Raw genomic sequence first — 21292 nt, 5'->3', positions numbered from 1 at the left:
TCTTCTCAACGTTGTTTGTGGAGCTTTACTGTGTGGGGAGTGGCAGTCGCGGTTGCCTACATGACAAGGCACTGCACTTCAAAAAGTAATGAAGCGTTTTGTCGCGTGTTTATTTTTTAAAAACATTTGGGGGGGGGGGTTGGGGAGATAGGCTATGCATGGGTGTGAGTTCGTATTTGGGCTGCCACTTTACCAAGTGCGCTCTGTACCTCCTCCCTTTTCTTAATATGCTCTCTCTTTGTAAGTTTCCTTTGGGAGATCTTTCTCTACCCCTATAAGGACTGGCTCTGGGGGAAATTCTCTGTGGGGATCAGTATTTGCCTCTGTCTCTCCTGCTCTTTTTCCAGGTGAGTCCTCTCACCTGTCCTAGAAGGGAGTGACTCGGGAACCCGGAAGGGCAGGGGGACTGTGCAAGGAACAGCTGTAGGCTCGGCGTCATTTTACGGTTAAATTATTATTCCTCAGCTTGAAACTCAGGAAGTGAGGTTGTCTCTCTCACATCCTCTATCTGGGAGCTGAAGGAGCAACATATAAACTTTCGTTCTGACTGTCACTGGTCGGTCGAGATTCGAATCAGTCTGAGATGCAGAGGGTGGGGAGATAGCTCGTCTTTCCAGAAAAAACACGGAGAAAAATCCAGGAGACGAGAGATAAATCCCTGGTCCCGAAAAAAACCGGACACTGGAGCAGGGATCGGAATCGATTGAATCAATAGACTTGTGATCAGCTTGTCAATTTCTGGTCCTCAAGTCAGGATTCGCGGTAAGAGAACTTCAGTCCCAACTTTTAAAAAGAAAGTTGGGAGTTTGGCTTCAAATGAGTTGTTTGTTTTTGCAGCCAAAGTCAGCAGCTTCCGCGTTTGTTTCACTTTTTCATTCAAGTGCCTTGAAGTTGCATCATTGTGTATGGTGGGCTGTACCTGTCACATTTTAAAATCACATCACGATGCTAGTTCGTAAATTTTGGGACTTGTCACTTTCCTTTTGTGGGGAGGGGTAAAAAATGTTTTGAATTCATGTTTTAAAAATTCATTTTTTAAAAGTTTGAATAATCTGTCACTTTGATATTAATTTTTGAGTACTGCTAACATGCCTTCTATATATAATGCCTGCCAAGGGGATTTGATTGGCACACAAAACTCCAATTCTATTAATTACTGGGTTCATATTGGGGGCATTGCGCTCCAATTCTGTTGGATTACTGGGCTCATGTTGGGGGTAACCCTCCGAGAACCCTCAGTTCCTCTGACTCTAGCCTTTTGTGCATCACTTGTTAAGTGTATGATTTATATCAATAAGTGAGAATCAATATCTGAGAGTATTCAGGTGGTGGGTATCAATTGGGGACTCTCTCGTATCTTTTTTATAGGAGAACTTATCTAAGTATGGTGTGTATGTAAGGAAAATCTCAGTAAAAGTTTGGAATTAACTAAAGACCAGGCTCATGTATTCTATCCTTCACCACATGACTATCCAATTTTAACATCACTCACTTCCTCCACCTCACCTCCTTTTAGATGTTGGTTAAAAGCTCCCTCTTTGACCAAGCGTTTGGTCACTTGTCATACTATCTCCTCCTTTGGATCGGTGTAAATTTTTGTCTGATTACGCCCCTGTGAAGCACCTCGGGACATTTTACTACATTAAAGATGCTGTTTAGCTCCAGTTTTGTTGATGAGCTTGTCTGGGGGGTATCGAGCTCTAGTTCTGTTGGACTGTGGGGCTCGTCTGGGATTATTTATTTCAATTGCTTTACAAATGCATTAAGGGGGAGGCAGTAAGGTCCAGATTACTGGTTCGTTGAGACACTGAGTTCATAGGTGGCTACATCCTGTCTGTGCTGGACCTTGTAAGACCCTATCTTGACTGGACCTATCTGTGATAATACTTCCTGTAGATTTATTCCAAGGGGGGAAATTATCCCCAAAATTACACAGCCAGCAAACAGTGTATGGTAAATGTTTGCTGGTGACCAAGGTGGTAGGGTGTTTGATGCATCAGCTACTCAGGTGATAGGTCAAGCCCCATGGTGCAGGGAATCATCACGCTTAATAAGTGTAGGAGAGAAGATGAACTAAATCAAGATGCAGTTGAAGTAAAACCAAGCTTGAGTTTTTAAGGCCTGTTGCTTGTCGAGAGTGGTAAGGACTAACAGTTTTGAGATCCTGAGAAAGAAAAGAACAGGGCAAAGCATAATAAACAAGGAACCAGAAGGGTTGTGTGTGGGGGATGGGGGACAGGAAGGTTCAAGAGAGTGATTGATTGTAAGAATGAGGGGTAAATGTGCATGGGAAGGGAGAGGAAAAGCAGGGTTTAGCAATCATTCAAGGAGACTGAGAATCCTTGTGGGACTCAGCTGTATTTACAAGAGTGATGGTTGGTGCTACCCCTCCCCCAGCAAATCAAGATGGACTCGACCTATTCCACGAATTGAGAAAACTACCCCTTTGAACCAATTAATGTAGCATCTCTCCCTGTCATGTGCTGTTTTCAGGGGTATGGAATATAGATATATGAACATGCAAAAATAACAGGCAGGAAAACACCTTTTGGTCCATTAAACCTGCCCCATGCAATCTTGTTGCCTGAAGCTTCGTGATTAGACACCCCCTTCCCCCCCACCCCCCCAGCCAGCAATAGGCATGATATCCCTTGGGAGAAGCAAAAGAAACAATAAAATCCCACAGCCAGTTGTAGAAAATAAAACTGCAAAATTCATCTCCGACCCCCTTAGGCAATGGAGACTAGTCTAGAAGACCACATTGACCATGCTTATAAAAGGTAAGTGAAATACCAGGTAACATAAGACCTGGTCTCCGTCTCAGCCAGCAACCAATCCAGCTCTCTTTTGAAGGTGTGCAGAGAGTCAGCACTCGCCGCACAAACTGACAACTTATTCCATAGGTCCACTATCCTCTGGGAGGAAAAAAGAACCGCCTAACATCTAACCTAACCCTACCCTTCCGCAACTTATACACATGACCCCTGGTCTTCCCCAATCTATCAGATTGAGATAAGTAGACATCATTGTGTGGGCTGTCACAGACCCACTACACGGAATTAGATGCAGGATCTCTTCCAATATCTTTTGTGGCATGTAAATGGATCCAATGCTTAGTAATTGGGAGTTCAGCAAATCCCTGAGGGTCCGCATAGAATTCTCTGTGAGGGCAATCTCTTACATAGAATTATAGCACAGAAACAGGCCACTCGGCCCAACTGGTTATGCCGGTGTTTATGCTCCGCACGAGCCTGCTCCTACTCTATCTAACCCTGTCTGCATAACCTTCTATTCCATTCTCCCTCTTGTGTTTATCTAGGTTTCCCTTAAATGCATCTCTTGACATTCAGTTTCATACAGGTCAGGGAATGATTTCAATTTTGTTTTAATTTCTAGAGCTTTTGGTATATCTCTTCCTTAGCCACAAAAAACAATGGATCTTAGGGAATATTCTTCACTGCCCTATTAGATAATGGTGCCTGGTCATACCTAAGCCATACAGACCAGAAGGTCCCTGATTCAATGTCAGTCTGTGCTGAATTAGGTGAGCTATAATTGGCCTCAGCATCTCTGGGTTAGTGGCATCGAGGCAAAATGTAGCACCCCAGTTCAGCCAGGATTCCCATTCACTGTCCACTGACACTCCCTGGAAAGTGTGGAGGTGGACACAATGGCAGGTTTGGCCTCGGCTTTAATGATGTCTGTGGTTGAATAGCCTTTCAGCTCTTTCTTAAAGAATGACCATTTGGAGGGAGTACCATAAGGCTGCACCACGGTGCCTGTGGAATCAGCACCTTCACGAGTAAAGGGGAGAAAAGGGGCAGTAAATGGCTGGGAGTGAAAGGGTGTCATTCTAGGGGTGCAAGGGAGACTGGGGAGATCGGCAGTCTGGCACACTACCTATTGACAATATTTACATTGGTAATTTGACTTGGCAGCAGGAGTGATTCAGTGTTGTCGCTGCGATTTCAGTGAAGCATAATGATGGGTGTGTGACATTTTCTTACTGTGTTCACTCGAACACACGTTAGTAGGATTATGGATTCTGTCTTTCCAAACCTGGTTTATGTCTGGAGTGAGTATTTGAGCCATATCACTCCAGGATGAAATCCTGATGGTTGCAGATCTATCACTGGTGTTGGTCATGCTGGGAGCAATCTGAGGTGATGAATTAAGTGCGTTGGGTGAAGTGTAATTTTTTTCCCCTGCAGCGTATTGGTCCCAAAACTGAGATTGATAGAATTTTGTTAGGCAAAGGTATTAAGGGTTACGGAACCAAGGCAGGTAGATGGAGTTAAGATACGGATCAGCCAAGATCTAATTGAATGGTGAAACAGGCTCGAGGGGCTGAATGGGCTCCTCCTATTTCTATGTTCCTAACTCACTAAAGAAGCCAACATTGACGTTGCAGCCTTAATGTGTTGTGCCATAGGACATGAATCTGCAGCTACAATCCTCCACGGGCTGAGTTCCTAACCCAACCATGTACCCCATGAAGAGGGGCTAAGTGGAACTTGGGTGTTTTTCTCCTTGTTTCTCCCCCACCCCCAGGCCCCAAATTGGTCCAAGCAGGGAAGGAAAATTGAGGGATGAGTCATCCAGGCCAGTCCCGTGTAGCCAGACGGGTAGCCAGATTCAGAGCACCATTGGCGGTCACTGAAGAGAAGCACAGCGCCAACCCTCTCCATTGTGTGTGATGCGTGAGGTGGAGAGACCCGAGAAAGAAAGAAAAATACTTGCATTGTTATCAAAACATCTTTATTTCTGTCCGGCAGTGGCCGTTAGGTAGGTGAACGCTGAGTCCATTCCCTAGCAACGTTCAACAAACTGCTAGAGAGATGAATGACCAACTGTGTGTGCGTGGTGTCTGAGTTGATCTTGTTGAGGCAGGAATGTTGGCAGGGCACCGGGAGAACTTCCTACTATCCTTCAGATAGTGCCATGAGATCTTACAAGGATGATACCAGAAATGAGAGGCTGTAACTATCAGGAAAGACTGAATAGGCTGAGGAGGTCCTTTTCTCTAGAAGACTGAGGGGTGACCTGATAGAGGTCTTTAAAATTATGAATGGGTTCGATAGGGTAGACCTATAGAAGATGTTTCCACTTGTGGGGGAGTCCAAAACTAGGAGCCATAAATATAAGAGTGTCACTAATAAATCCAATACAATACAGAGGGATCTGGGTGTCCTCGTACATGAAACACAAAATGTCAACATACAGGTGCAGCAGGTAATCCGGAATGCAAACGGAATATTGGCCTTTATTTCTAGGGGGATGGAGTATAAAAGCAGGGAAGTCATGCTACAACTGTACAGGGTGCTGGTGAGACCACACCTGGAGTACTGCGTACAGTTCTGGTGCCCTTATTTAAGGAAGGACATACTTGCATTGGAGGCAGTTCAGAGAAGGTTCACTAGGTTGATTCCGGGTATGGAAGGGTTGCCTTATGAGGAAAGATTGAACAGGTTGGGTCTATACTCACTGGAGTTTAGAAGAATGAGAGGAGACCTTATTGAAACATACAAGATTCTGAGGGGACTCGATAGGGTAGATGCTGAGAGGATGTTACCCCTCATGGGTGAATCTAAAACCAGGGGTCATAGTCTCAGAATAAGGGGGTTGCCCGTTTAAGACGGAACTGAGGAGGAATTTCTTCTTCCAGAGGGTCGTGAATCTTTGGAATTCTTTACCCCAAAAAGCTGTGGAGGCTGAGTCATTGAATACATTCAAGGCTGAGTTAGACAAATTTTTGATCAGCAAGGGAGTCAAAGGATATGGGGAAAAGGCGGGAAAGTGGAGTTGAGGTAAAAATCAGATCAGCCATGATCTCATTGAATGGCGGAGCAGGCTCAAGGGGCCAAATAGCCTACTCCTGCTCCTATCTCTTATGGTCTTATGGTCTCAATAGGGAATTCAGGAGAAACTTCTTTACCCAGACAGTGGTTAGAATGTGGAACTCGCTACCTCATGGAGTAGTTAAGGCGAATGGCATGGATGCCTTTGAGGGTAAGCTAGATAAGTACATGCAGGAGAAAGGAATAGAAGGATGTGCAGATAAGGTTAGATGAAGTGGGATGGGAGGAGGCTCGTGTGGAGCACAAACACCAGCATAGACCTGTTGGGCCGAATGGCCTGTTTCTGTGCTGTAAAATCTATGTAAAGCTTGGTTTAACATCTCAACTGAAGGATGATCCTCTAACTAAACAGTACTTCTCAGGGATGTCGGCCTAGGTTGCATGTGCAAGTCCTGAATCTAATCTCAAGGAAGGGATGCAATCAACTGAAGCAAGCTGGCATATCCAACTCCCGTTGGCTGCAACGCTACTGTTGACATTGGCTTATATTGTACGTTGTGAGGGGAGAGGCGAAGAACATTTAAACTATCACGCTTCTTGTCCGATGCTCTTAATGCTTCCAACACAACCAGCGCTACAGTAACCACCATGAAAAATTCCACGTTAGCCATCATCTACGCTGGATTCACCTACAGGTGCGTAGACCAGTCTTTAATCCATTGCATCACTCAGTTCCCTTTAGTAAAGAGAAGGGGAAGATTACCTTTTCTTTTTCAAGATGGATTGCTCACATTGAAATATGTTGTTTGCAAACATGGTTAAATACTCACATCGATTTCCAAGTGGGGTTTGATTGCTCTCGGTCAGCGAGAGGGGCCACCCAGCCAGTTTTAAACCCAATTGTCAGTTTTCACAGATGGCCACATGGCAACTTTTGACAGACATTGATTATCAAAAGTCCAGTTTAATTTGAAGCAGTACAGAAAAGATGGTACATACACACAATGGAGTTCTTTGGTGTTCACGCCTGTGCTGCCGAACCCTCTTGTTTTTTTGAATGCCCTATCTCACCCCGTATTGGACTGGGCAAACGGTGGCAGTTCTACGCTCAGCGTCGATGTACAGGAATGCTCGTAGCTGCCACTGCACGACAGAGCAGAGCTAGATAGTCCCATTCACTAACTAACCTGGCAGTGGTTTCCTCTCCAGCTTCATCGAGGCTGCAAAACAAATCAGTTCATCAGCTTGTGAATAAGAACAGGCTTACTTGAGTATCTCTGTCCTCTCGCCCGCCCCCACTCGATAATCTCTGTCCTCTCTTTCCCCCCCCCACCTTACTCGAGTACCTCTGTCCTCTCTTTCCCCCCCCCACCTTACTCGAGTACCTCTGTCCTCTCTTTCCCCCCCACCTTACTCGAGTACCTCTGTCCTCTCTTTCCCCCCCCCACCTTACTCGAGTACCTCTGTCCTCTCTTTCCCCCCCACCTTACTCGAGTATCTCTGTCCTCTCTTTCCCCCCCACCTTACTCGAGTACCTCTGTCCTCTTGTTCCCCCCCCCCCCCACCTTACTCGAGTACCTCTGTCCTCTTGTTCCCCCCGCCTTACTCGAGTATCTCTGCCCTCTCTTTCCCCCCCCCCCCCTTACTCGAGTATCTCTGTCCTCTTGTTTCCCCCCCCCCTTACTCGAGTATCTCTGAGCTCTCACCCCCCCCCCCCTTACTTGAGTACCTCTGTCCTCTTGTTCCCCCCCCCTTACTCGAGTATCTCTGTCCTCTTGTTCCCCCCCCCTTACTCGAGTATCTCTGTCCTCTTGTTCCCCCCCCTTACTCGAGTATCTCTGTCCTCTTGTTCCCCCCCCTTACTCGAGTATCTCTGTCCTCTTGTTCCCCCCCTTACTCGAGTATCTCTGAGCTCTCGCCCCCCCCCCCCCCTCGCGAATCTCCTGCCTGGTCTCTCTCAGCACTCTGGGATAAATACCATCAATCCCTGGGGATTATTTGTTTTGAGCCCGATTAGCCTCACAGGGGAGGCACCTGATTGGTGAGTAGGTTCAGGTGAGTATTTCTACTTATCGACAGTAACTGAAGTAAAAGGAAAGGGAAGGTCTGCTGGTCTTATAGGAAGTAGCGTTTATTTTTTAGTGAATCAAGGTCCCTAGTGTAGTTAACATTCTCTAAATTGAGAACAATTTAAAGGAGTAAACTCCTTAAAGGGAGTGGTAAGTAGTTTTTCTTTTTTTTTCTCTTGACATTGCAGTTGTTGTTAAGCTAACTTAAGGGTTAAGTCATGGCAGGAGATCCCAGAGCCGTGTCATGTTCCTCTTGTGAGATGTGGGAATTCAGGACTCCTTCCTGTATCCCTGATTCCTTCACCTGCGGGAAGTGTGTCCAGCTGCAGCTATTGTTTGACCGCTTGATGGCTCTGGAGCTGCGGATGGACTCACTTTGGAGCATCCGCGATGCTGAGAAAGTCGTGGATAGCACGTTCAGTGAGTTGGTCACACCGCAGATAAGAATTACTGAGGAAGATAGTGAATGGGTGACCAACAGACAGAGGAAGAGTAGGAAGGCAGTGCAGGGGTCCCCTGCGGTCATCTCCCTCCAAAACAGGTATACCGTTTTGGATACTGTTGGGGGAGATGGCTCACCAGGGGAAGGTGGCAGTGGCCAGGTTCATGGCACCGTGGCTGGCTCTGCTGCACAGGAGGGCAGGAAAAAGAGTGGCAGAGCTATAGTGATAGGGGACTCGATTGTAAGGGGAATAGACAGGCGTTTCTGCGGACGCAACCGAGACTCCAGGATGGTATGTTGCCTCCCTGGTGCAAGGGTCAAGGATGTCTCGGAGCGGCTGCAGGACATTCTGGAGGGGGAGGGTGAACAGCCAGTTGTCGTGGTGCATATAGGCACCAACGATATAGGTAAAAAACAGGATGAGGTCCTACAAGCTGAATTTAGGGAGTTAGGAGTTAAACTAAAGAGTAGGACCTCAAAGGTAGTAATCTCAGGATTGCTACCAGTGCCACGGGCAAGTCAGAGTAGGAATGACAGGATAGCTAAGATGAATACGTGGCTTGAGAGATGGTGCAAGAGGGAGGGATTCAAATTCCTGGGCCATTGGAACCGGTTCTGGGGGAGGTGGGACCAGTACAAATTGGACGGTCTGCATCTGGGCAGGACTGGAACCAATGTCCTAGGGGGAGTGTTTGCTAGTGCTGTTGGGGAGGGTTTAAACTAATGTGGCAGGGGGATGGGAACCGATGCAGGAAGCCAGTGGGAAGTAAAGTGGTGACAGAAACAAAAGGCAGTAAGGGAGAGTGTACAGAACATGACCGGACAGATGGTCTGAGAAAGCAGGGCAAAGACCAAGGGAAGTCTAGATTAAACTGCATTTATTTCAATGCAAGAAGTCTGATGGGCAAGGCAGATGAACTCAGGGCATGGATGGGTACATGGGACTGGGATGTTATAGCTATTACTGAAACATGGATAAGGGAGGGGCAGGACTGGCAGCTCAATGTTCCAGGGTACAGATGCTATAGGAAAGATAGAGCAGGAGGTAAGAGAGGAGGGGGAGTTGCGTTCTTGATTAGGGAGAACATCACGGCAGTAGTGAGAGGGGATATATCCGAGGGTTCGCCCACTGAGTCTATATGGGTAGAACTGAAAAATAAGAAGGGAGAGATCACTTTGATAGGATTGTACTACAGACCCCCAAATAGTCAACGGGAAATTGAGGAGCAAATATGTAAGGAGATTACAGACAGCTGCAAGAAAAATAGGGTGGTAATAGTAGGGGACTTTAACTTTCCCAACATTGACTGGGACAGCCATAGCATTAGGGGCTTGGATGGAGAGAAATTTGTTGAGTGTATTCAGGAGGAATTTCTCATTCAGTATGTGGAAGGCCCGACCAGAGAGGGGGCAAAACTTGACCTCCTCTTGGGAAATAAGGAAGGGCAGGTGACAGAAGTGTTAGTGAGGGATCACTTTGGGACCAGTGATCATAATTCCATTAGTTTTAAGATAGCTATGGAGAAGGATAGGTCTGGCCCAAAAGTTAAAATTCTAAATTGGGGAAAGGCCAATTTTGATGGTATTAGGCAGGAACTTTCAGAAGTTGATTGGGAGAGTCTGTTGGCAGGCAAAGGGACGTCTGGTAAGTGGGAGGCTTTCAAAAGTGTGTTAACCAGGGTTCAGGGTAAGCACATTCCTTATAAAGTGAAGGGCAAGGCTGGTAGAAGTAGGGAACCTTGGATGACTCGGGAGATTGAGGCACTAGTCAAAAAGAAGAAGGAGGCATATGACATGCATAGGCAGCTGGGATCAAGTGGATCCCTTGAAGAGTATAGAGATTGCCGGAGTAGAGTTAAGAGAGAAATCAGGAGGGCAAAAAGGGGATGAGAGATTGCTTTGGCAGATCAGGCAAAGGTGAATCCAAAGAGCTTCTACAAATACATAAAGGGCAAAAGGGTAACTAGGGAGAGAGTAGGGCCTCTTAAGGATCAACAAGGTCATCTATGTGCGGAACCACAAGAAATGGGTGAGATCCTGAATGAATATTTCACATCGGTATTTACGGTTGAGAAAGGCATGGATGTTAGGGAACTTGGGGAAATAAATAGTGATGTCTTGAGGAGTGTACATATTACAGAGAGGGAGGTGCTGGAAGTCTTAACGCGCATTAAGGTAGATAAATCTCCGGGACCTGATGAAATGTATCCCAGGACGTTATGGGAGGTTAGGGAGGAAATTGCGGGTCCCCTAGCAGAGATATTTGAATCATCCACCGCTACAGGTGAGGTGCCTGAAGATTGGAGGGTAGCAAATGTTGTGCCTTTGTTTAAGAAGGGCGGCAGGGAAAAGCCTGGGAACTACAGACCGGTGAGCCTGACATCTGTAGCGGGTAAGTTGTTAGAGGGTATTCTGAGGGACAGGATCTACAGGCATTTGGAGAGGCAGGGACTAATTAGGAACAGTCAGCATGGTTTTGTGAGAGGAAAATCATGTCTCACGAATTTGATTGAGTTTTTTGAAGGGGTAACCAAGAAGATAGATGAGGGCTGTGCAGTAGACGTGGTCTACATGGACTTCAGCAAAGCATTTGACAAGGTACCGCATGGTAGGTTGTTACATAAGGTTAAATCTCATGGGATCCAAGGTGAGGTAGCCAATTGGATACAAAATTGGCTTGACGACAGAAGACAGAGGGTGGTTGTAGAGGGTTGTTTTTCAAACTGGATGCCTGTGTCCAGCGGTGTGCCTCAGGGATCGGTGCTGGGTCCGCTGTTATTTGTTATTTATATTAATGATTTGGATGAGAATTTAGGAGGCATGGTTAGTAAGTTTGCAGATGACACCAAGATTGGTGGCATTGTGGACAGTGAAGAAGGTTATCTAGGATTGCAACGGGATCTTGATAAATTGGGCCAGTGGGCCGATGAATGGCAGATGGAGTTTAATTTAGATAAATGTGAGGTGATGCATTTTGGTAGATCGAATCAGGCCAGGACCTACTCCGTTAATGGTAGGGCGTTGGGGAGAGTTATAGAACAAAGAGATCTAGGAGTACAGATTCATAGCTCCTTGAAAGTGGAGTCACAGGTGGATAGGGTGGTGAAGAAGGCATTCGGCATGCTTGGTTTCATTGGTCAGAACATTGAATGCAGGAGTTGGGATGTCTTGTTGAAGTTGTACAGGGCATTGGTGAGGCCACACTTGGAGTACTGTGTACAGTTCTGGTCACCCTATTATAGAAAGGATATTATTAAACTAGAAAGAGTGCAGAAAAGATTTACTAGGATGCTACCGGGACTTGATGGTTTGACTTACAGGGAGAGGTTAGACAGACTGGGACTTTTTTCCCTGGAGAGTAGGAAGTTAAGGGGTGATCTTATAGAAGTCTATAAAATAATGAGGGGCATAGATAAGGTCGATAGTCAAAATCTTTTCCCAAAGGTAGGGGAGTCTATAACGAGGGGGCATAGATTTAAAGTGAGAGGGGAGAGATACAAAAGGGTCCAGAGGGGCAATTTTTTCACTCAAAGGGTGGTGAGTGTCTGGAACGAGCTGCCAGAGGCAGTAGTAGAGGCGGGTACAATTTTGTCTTTTAAAAAGCATTTGGACAGTTACATGGGTAAGATGGGTATAGAGGGATATGGGCCAAGTGCAGGCAATTGGGACTAGCTTAGTGGTATAAACTGGGCGACATGGACATGTTGGGCCGAAGGGCTTGTTTCCATGTTGTAACTTCTATGATTCTATGATTCTAGCCTGTCGAGGATTCCATCTCTGTTGTAACAAAGTCATTGATTTTCCTTGTTTGGAGAAAGCATGTTGCTCATATCTTCCCTTGTGAATACTTGGAGGAAGTAATCGTTCAGAATACTTGGTACCTTGTGCTCGTCCTCAGTTTCAAGCTTATTTGCATCTTTTATGGCTTTCATCTCTTCTCTGACTGCCCTCTTGCTGTTGTGCTGCTGAAAGATTATTTTACTGTTTTGCTGAGCCCCAGTTGCTTTTTTTAGGTCTTTCTTTGTCTTTCTGATCATCATTTTAACAAGTAACTGAAATTCTTTCATTTACATCAGTGAGTACCTTCGCCTTTCTCCCTGCAGGATTTGAACATGCCATTTTTCCTCTATCTCATTTTTAATTTGTTTCCTGATCTATTTAGGGTCACGTTTGCTTAGTTGGAGCTTGTTGGCTGTGGGAATATAGTTATATAGCTCAGCCTTATACCTTTACAAATGTTCCCGTTGTCTTCTACTGAAGTGTTGTTGGACACTATTTGCTTTAGTTCTCTCATTTCATTGAATTTAACCCTTTTAAAATGATATACTTGGCTCCTAGTCTTGGGTATTTCTGACTCCCAGATCACGTTAAACGTGATCTTTCTTTGGTTGTTGTCCCTTAGGGTGTTACGACTTCAATTTCTTGTACATTTTCAGGGTCATTTACTGATACCAGATCAAGATGAGCACTGTCTCTCGTGGCTCCCTTGACACATTGGCCAAGAACCAGTCATGCATTTCATCGGCCAACTCTGACTCTAAACCACGGGTTTTCCCAGTTTATACTTAGTTGATTGAAGTGGCCCATTAAAACATTCTTCCTATCTCTGTATGTAGAGGCAAATTGTTTTCCTCCTTATACTGAAAATGTGGTCTCTGGTATACCCTCAGTGATAGTTTGGATTTCTTAACATTAGAGATGTCTAGTCGGAGTATAACGTTCACTAAGTATCCCTGTGCAGTTTGACCCCATTATACCTTACTGGGTATCGCTGTAGTGTATATAACCGCACTGGGTATCCCTGTAGTGTATATAACCGCACTGGGTATCCCTGTAGTGTATATAACCGCACTGGGTATCCCTGTAGTGTATATAACCGCACTGGGTATCCCTGTAGTGTATATAACCGCACTGGGTATCCCTGTAGTGTATATAACCGCACTGAGTACCTCTGCCCATTATAATTGACGTGACCATGTCTGAGAATTCACCTGTTGGATCTGAATCACGTTGTCAGACTATTTTCACTGATGCTTGTTAATATCAAAGTCAGTGTTGGTTTGTTCTTGTACCACAACTCACCTGTCATTCCTCCTAGTTGTAAGGACTCTATGTGAAATGAGTTTAGACATTGGCACAGGCACGATGGGCAGAATGGCCTCCCCCTGTGCTGTACCTACTATGATATGATCCCTGTTCACTTTGTAGTTTAAAAAAAACACAAAATGGCCCTCAAATTGGTTCCAAATGGTTAATTTTACTCAGAGAGGAGATAGACTTGCTGTGGCAGGTGGAAAAATGTCAACCTGGTGAAGGAGGAGGAGCGCAGTGCTGGGGCAGAGGGAAGGAAGTTTAACACCACACTTAAGAGTGTTAAACCTGCCCTGGAAGTGCTTGATGCTGACGCTGGGTGTCCAAAACGGAAAGTGCTCCATTGCCGATCACTGACATCCCAGGTGACAATCAAGCACATATTTCAGACTCAAATAAAAGTCCAAAGCAAACCCTCCTACCAAACTCTGAGTGGTGAGTGTTGTAAGGGGGATTTCCACACACTCCTGTGCTCATATTCCAGGCCTCCCATCCTGTCCACACAATAACAGAGGACTTTCCTGTTGTGGTAGGTGTGCACATTTCCAGCAATTACATGAATGGGAGTGAGTCACTGGGTGGAATCTAATCGAGGGGATCGGGTGGTTTATATATAGAACAACAGATACGTGGGAGTGAGTTACAGGCTGGAATCTAATCAAAGGGTTTAGGTGATGTAGGTAGCATCACTAAGTTTAAAAACTAAACCTTTTAAAGGACGTTTCATGCTTTATAGCAGCGTTTGCTGCTCCAGAGTATGGTATCACAGAGCAGTACGTTATGCATTTCTGCCTGGGGTCCATTTCATAAATGAGCTAGTGATATGACCTGGTCTGTTGTGGGAAGGCTCCAGATGGAGATGGGTTTGAACCATTTTCATAGTGCAGGGAAGGGGAGTGAGGGAAAATTGGAGGTGTATCACATCCTTACTTAATTGTAAAATGGGCTTCAAAGAGGCTAGGGTACAATTTGTCGGTTTATCCACTCCTGGTGCATTATCCATGAGAGAGAGAGAAGGTAACCTTTACTTAAATAAACTACTAGTTAGATCAGCCATGATCTTGTTGAATGGCGGAGCAGGCTCGAGGGGCCGGATGGCCTACTCCTGCTCCTATTTCTTATGTTCTTATGTGCCTCTGCTGAATATCTGTTCTGACAAAGGGCCCCCATTTGAAATGTTAACCTGTCTTTTCTCTTCACATGTGATGCTGTGTCTTTGTAGCATTTCCTGTTTTTATTTCAGATTTACAGTATTTGTGTTTTTTTTGTTTCTATGGCACGGTGATATTCTGTTAAAATTAGGAGGCGATTTTTGTTCAATTTATGGATCATTCCTGAGCTCAAGTCTGTGAGTAAGATGAATTATAAGCCACATAAAGAGTAACCTTGCATTTATATCTAATCACATCCTCAGAATGTTTCGTAGGCAAACACGGTAGCCAAATTGCACATAGCAAACTCCCACCAACTGTAAATGAGATGAATGACCAGTTCATCTGTTTTTGGTGGTGTTGATTGAGGATAAATGTTTGGCCAGGACAATGGGAGAACTCTTCAAATAGTGCCATGGGATCTTTTACACCCACCTGAGAGGGCAGACGGGGCCTCGGTTTAACACCTCATCCGACAGAAGGCACCTCCGACAATGCAGCACTGCCTCAGTACTGAACTGAAGTGCCAACTCAGATTATGTGTTCAAGTCCTGGAATGGGGCTTGAACCCACGACCTTTTGACTCCGAGACAAGAGCATTACCACTGAGTCACGGCTGAAATCTTTATCAGAACCACTACGGTCAGTGCTCCTCTGAACTTGCATTTCTTGTTCTACCTAAGCTTGAAATACTTTGTCCCATACTGTCCTCTTACTCTTTCCTGCATCTTGTGTTGACATCAAAACTCATTACAACATTTCATTCTTTCCTCGAACTATGGAACTCTTGTCTCCTTCGTTTTTCAATTCCTCCTACAGTCTACGAGCTTTCAAAACCCAAACTTGGTGTCAGCTAGCCACTACCTCCTAATTTGCCTTGACCTTCCCTCCTACTCTTTTGAATCTTGGTGGTGCCTTGCACTTGCATCATCTAGCTTCTCAACTTAAGAAACCCTGTGGAATAATGCAATACAATGGAACAATGGTTCTATTAGAACGATGGGAATGCATTTGATTGAAAGCAGCTGATCAAGGTTGGGTAATGTAGATTCTAGACATCTTGGAGTTGTCGCTCCATTGCTTTTGGATCAGGGTGTGATATCCCAGAGTTTTCCCTTCTTGGCAGTTTTCCCTGTAGTTCGTTATCCCTCTCTGCAGATTAAGGAAGTTGAGTAGAGTCCCTGATGGTGCAATTGGTACAGGGTCTGTTGGAAGGAAGTGTGTTTCGTGAGCTGAATGGCCTTATCTCATAAGAACGTAAGAAATAGGAGCAGGAGTAGGCCACACAGCCCCTCGAGCCTGCTCCACCATTCAATAAGATCGTGGCTGATCTTCAACCTCAACTTCACTTTCCTGCCCGATCCCCATATGGAATATGGGATTAGAGTAGACAGGGCTGATGGCCGGTGCGGACACGATGGGCCGAAGGGCTTCTATCCGTGCTGTATAACTCTATGACTCTATATCCCTTGATTCCCCTAAAGTCCAGAAATCTGTCTGTCTCAGCCTTGAACACATTCAACGACTCAGCATCTACAGCTCTCGGGTAGAGAATTCCAAAGATTCAAAACCCTTTGAGTGAAGAAATTCCTCCTCATCTCAGTCTTAAATGGCCGACCCCTTATCCTGTGATTATGCCCTCTAGTTCGAGACTCTCCAGCCAGGGGAAACAACCTCTCAGCATCTACCCTGTCAAGCCCCCTCAGAATCTTTTATGTTTCAATTAGATCACCTCTCATTCTTCCAGAGAGTATAGGCCCATTCTACTCAACCTCGCCTCATAGGACAACCCTCTTATCCCAGGAATTAATCTAATGAACCTTTGCTATACCGCCTCTAAGGCAAGTATATCCTTCCTTCGATAAGGAGACCAAAACTGGTGAGGTCTCACCAAAGCCCTGTACAATTGTAGTAAGACTTCCTTACTTTTATATTCCAACCCCCTCACAATAAAGGCCAACATTCCATTTGCTTTCCTAATTGGCTGCTGTATCTGCATGCTAACTTTTTGTGTTTCTTGTACAAGGGCACCCAAGTCTCTCTCAATACCAACATTTAATAATTTCTCACCATTTAAAAAAAAATCTGTTTTTCTATTCTTCCTACCTAGGTGAATAACCTCACATTTGCCCACATTATACTCCATCTGCCACCTTCTTGCCCACTCACTCAACCTGTCTATATCCCTTTGCATACTCACAACTTACTTTCCCACCTAGCTTTGTATCGTTCTGTACTTTTTATAAAAACATTGTTTCCCCGATAACTCAGTGAGATTGTCCAATGATTAGCTGAGCCATATGGAAAGGGAAGGTCGTAGGTTTAAGCCCCAGTCTGTGCTGAGTTAGCTGATCTCTACCACTGCAATGGTAGGGGGGTTGCAATGGCCTCGGACAACCCCCCGTCCCCTCCCCTCCCACCACAAGTTGAGTGAGAAAATGCAGTTCAGGTTCCTGGTCCTGAATCGCTTTCCAGTAAAGATATCAGGTAAGATGGGAATTGGGGGTGTTACCCCTTGACACTCAATCCTGGCTCATCCGTGAATAAAACCCTCTTGGGTGAGGTACTTCCTGGCATGGGTGGAACTGTACCCTAGCAAAGAGGGGAGCAGTGCAAATTGGAACGTGATAGTCTCATTATGTTTTCAGTGTGTACAGAGATGGTTCAGCTGAACGTGAGTCAGACCTGATGAATGAATTGTTGACCAACTCTTTCCATCTAAAAATACATCAGGCATGAAGCTGTTTGGCTGGTCTTATCTCCCTGGATCTCTCTTTCGAGAAATATTATGCTTATCGAAGTGAGAACTGACAGTAAAATATTTTGTTCCCAGCTCTATCACTGGTCAGGTGAGGTACAGAATGTGATATATTCAGGGCAAAGCGAACCTGTCTTGTACTGGACCTGGGAACAAGTAATGACAATGTCCCTACTGATGTTAAACCAGCACTGTCGGACTCAGTAACTCCTCTCAGCTGCTTAATCTTGGAGGGCATCACAGTGAATCCTGATCCTGTCTTCGTTTAACACGTACACACAAGCTTTTTCCAGAAATTGTCACTGTGTAGAGAGCAGGAACTCAGTGATTTCCCTTCCTTAATGTAGAGTTGCTAAGGCCAAGTGTGGCTCTCCTCGTGCCACTCAGTCTAAGGTCTGCTAACTGGGCACAGACTGAGAATCCATCCGTATGACTCGGAAACACACTGCCTTGACCAACTGAAGCCCAAAGGAAGTTATTTTTCTATAAATGTAGGAAATGATATTTCCATATTATCAACGGCATGTGTCATCAGCTTCCGGAGAGTCATAGTGTGAGTGGGCAGGACCTGTGACTGTGGGAGGGGCCTCAATGATGGACTTGTTATGTTCTTGGGATGTGAGTGACGCTGGCAAAGCCACATGTACAGTCCCCACCGCCTATAGCAGGTGCGGTGCCGATTTGCCAGCTATAAGGAGTGGACGGTAAAACTGTTGTGCGATGTATACAAAGAGCTAATCAATTCAAAAGCATTAAAAAGGGGCTGGTGGCAACTTATGAGCATGAAGATGACAAAGCTCCTACCTCTCATATTGCCTGAAATAGTGATGTACTTTGTGATTGACTTCAATGGTAATGGCAAATGGTTGAAAGAAAGACAGACTTGCATTTATATAGCACCTTGTAAGTGGTGGGGACTGTATTGCTCATTCCTGGTTGGGGTGCCATAACAATTGTTTTTACAAATGAAGGACTTGCTGGGCCACTTCTGAGGGCATTAAGAAAAATAAAAGAATTTATAGAGCGCTTTTAACCTCCTCCGCTCGTCCCAAAGCAACTCACAGCCAGTTAAGTACTTCTTGAAACGTAGTTGGTGTAGTAATGTAGGGAAACGAGTCATCCAATAGAGGGGGCTTGAGAGGTTGTTTCCCCTGGCTGGCAAGCCTAGAACTAGAGGGCATAGTCTCAGGATAAGGGGGCGGCCATTTAAGACAGAGATGAGGAGGAATTTCTTCATTAACAGTTGTGAATCTTTGGAATTCTCTACCCCAAAGGGCTGTGGATGCTGAGTCATTAAGTATATTCAAGGCTGAGAGAGACAGATTATTGGACTCTAGGGGAATCAAGGGATATGGGGATTGGGCGAGAAAGTAGAGTTGAGGCCAAAGATCAGCCATGATCTTATTGAATGGCGGAGCAGGCTCGAGGGGCCATATGGCCTACTCCTTCTTACTTATGTTCTTAACCATGTAAAGTAGATCGTGAAACGTGTAGGCCAGTCCAGGGGTAGGGGTGGCAGGTTCCCTTCACACTATTGAACCAGTTGGGTTTCCACCGCTATCTGACAAGGTGGCAGGTGGGTTGCTAGTCTAGTACCATAACTACTACACTAACATACCTGGGAAGGGGTAGTACTACTCTCATTGTCATCTCTCAGAGACACTGATAAGACCCACAAGGATGTTCCATTATCCTGGGTTGGTTTTCACATCCCTTTTTACACTTGCGCTCTCTCTAGCTCCTCCTATTTACCTGTTCCTTCCCTTTATTTAGCCCTCTATCTCATACTAGTCAGCCTGGTTTAGTTTGTAGCACTCACATTTGAGACAGAAAGTTGTATGTTCAAGCCCCACTCCTAGAATCACACTCTGGGGCAGTACTTGTTAATTGTATGATTTCTATCAGAGTGTTAATTGTATTCAGGTGATGGGTATCAGTTGGGGACTCTCTTGTGTCCTTTTTATAGGAGAGCTTATCTAGGGTGTGGTGTGTATGTGTGTGTGTAAGGAGAATAAAGGCTTGGAAACAACTGAAGACCAGCTCTAATATTCTATCCTTCACCACCTGGCTATCCAATTTTAACAGTACTGAGGGATTGCTGCATTGTCTGAGGTGCTGTTCTTTGGTTGAGGTGTTAAGCTGAGGCCTCGTCTGCCTGTCCCTGTGATTCAGGTGGATGTTAAAGATCCCATGGCGCTATGTTAGGAAGAATATTGAGTTGTCCCGGTGCCTGGGCCAACATTCCTCCCTCAACCAATACCACTAAAAACAGATTTATGTGTAAATTATATCATTGCTGTTTGTGGGATCTCACTGTGAGGAAAATACTACTTTTGCCTGAATAACAGTGTAATGGTGCACTTCAGTGTTTACAAAAGAGGAGGATAATGGGCAGGGAGTAAACCCTGAATTGGTTAAAGTGAGATGAGAGATACTATATTAAATAAAAGGAAAGTATCAGAAGTTAGTTCATCTAAAGGAGAACAAAATGCCAGGACCTGATGGGAAACATCCAAGGATCCTGAGGGGAAGGGAAGAAGAAAATAGTGGCGGCCCTAGAAATTATATTTCAGAGTCCTATTGAGAGTGGGCGTGTGCTGGAGAACTGGAGAGTGGCCAATGTAATACTCAGTTTCAAAAGTGGAGACCGAGCTAATCCAGGTAATTACAGACCAAGCGAGTTTAACATCTGTGGTGGGGAGAACTTTGGAATCTTTATTTTCTTTTCATCTAGATATTTAATGAGAAGCAGCAGCCAACAAGGACTGCAGACAAGAAGATCGTGCTTGACAAACCTGATAGAGTTCTTTGATTTGAGGAGGTGACGGATATGGTGGATGGAGGAAATGCAGTGGATGTGGTGTACATGGACTTTGAGAAGATGAAGGTTGAAAATTAGATTAAGAACTGATTAGCAGGGAGGAAACAGAGAGTAGGAGTTAAGGGCAGTTTCTCAGCATGATTGGAAGTGGATTGCGGTGTCTCAGAGGGTCCTGTTCTGGGACCACTTCTGTTCACTGTGAACATTACTGATTTGGATTTAGGGCTAGAGGGATTGGGGTGTTCAAATTTGCAGATGATAAAATAGGCAGAGTAAATAATTCTGAGGACCAAAGGAAGCTCCAATGGTATATAGATAAGATGGTGGAATGGGCAAAAAGTGACTGATGGAATTCAATGTCAGTAAATGTGAGGAAGTACATTTAAATAAAAGTAAAATTCTACTCTGAATGGGGGAAGGTTGAGTGATGTGGAAGAGCAGAGGGATTTAGGGGTTCAGATTTACAGGACATTAAAAGCAGCAGCTCAAGTGGATCAGGCTATAAAAAAGCTAATGGAATCCTGTATTTTATGGCAAGAGGTGTAGAATGTAAAAGTCAAGATGTAATGGTGATTCTATATAAAACCTTGGTAAGACCACAGTGTGCAGTTTTGGTCTCCACACTATAGGAAGGAGGTTGAGGCAATGCAGAGGGTACAGCACAAATTCACTAGGATGCTGCCTGGTGTGAGGAAATACAAATACAAGAAAAGACTTGAAGAATCGGGGCTGTTTTTGTTAGAACAGGGGAGATTACAGGATGATTTGATGGAAGTCTTTAAAATGATGAAGGATTGTAACAGAGTAGATAGAAACAGACTATTTCCAGTGGTTGAGGGGTCTAGAATTAGGGGACATAGATATAAGATTAAATGTAAGAAATTTAGGACAGAGAGCAGGAGAAACCTTTTTACACAGTATTTTGAAACTGTGGAAAATACTAGCAGAGTTAGTGATTGAAGCAGAGACCATATCAATATTTAAGAACAGGTTAAGACGGGTTTTTGAAGGAAAGGGGAATAAAGGGATATGGAAACGGGACGGGTACGTGGGATTGGGATACTGCTCATGTGGAGGATGAACACCAACGTGGACTGGTTGGGCCGAACGGCCTGTTTCCGTGTTGTGATTTCTCTGTAATTCATTGGATTTGAAGCACTGT

General features: G+C 45.0%; 1 protein-coding gene across 3 annotated transcripts in view; it reads left to right on the top strand.

Moving 5' to 3' along the window:
• The first annotated feature begins 365 nt into the window (after nt 1-365).
• The window catches only part of LOC137341768 (interferon regulatory factor 6-like), a 57484-nt gene continuing 36557 nt past the window's right edge, over nt 366-21292 (top strand). For 2 of the 3 annotated variants that reach the window (XM_068005254.1, XM_068005256.1), the window contains exon 1: nt 366-762. The gene's annotated coding sequence lies outside the window, so the exon portion shown is untranslated. The remainder of the gene's footprint in view (nt 763-21292) is intronic. The other variant, XM_068005257.1, reaches the window with a different exon arrangement.

This window comes from Heptranchias perlo, chromosome 24 (assembly GCF_035084215.1).
Source record: "Heptranchias perlo isolate sHepPer1 chromosome 24, sHepPer1.hap1, whole genome shotgun sequence".
In the NCBI taxonomy this organism is placed as follows: Eukaryota; Metazoa; Chordata; class Chondrichthyes; order Hexanchiformes; family Hexanchidae; genus Heptranchias; species Heptranchias perlo.
Note: the sequence above shows the minus strand (reverse complement) of the source record. Positions and strands in the feature narration are given on the sequence as shown.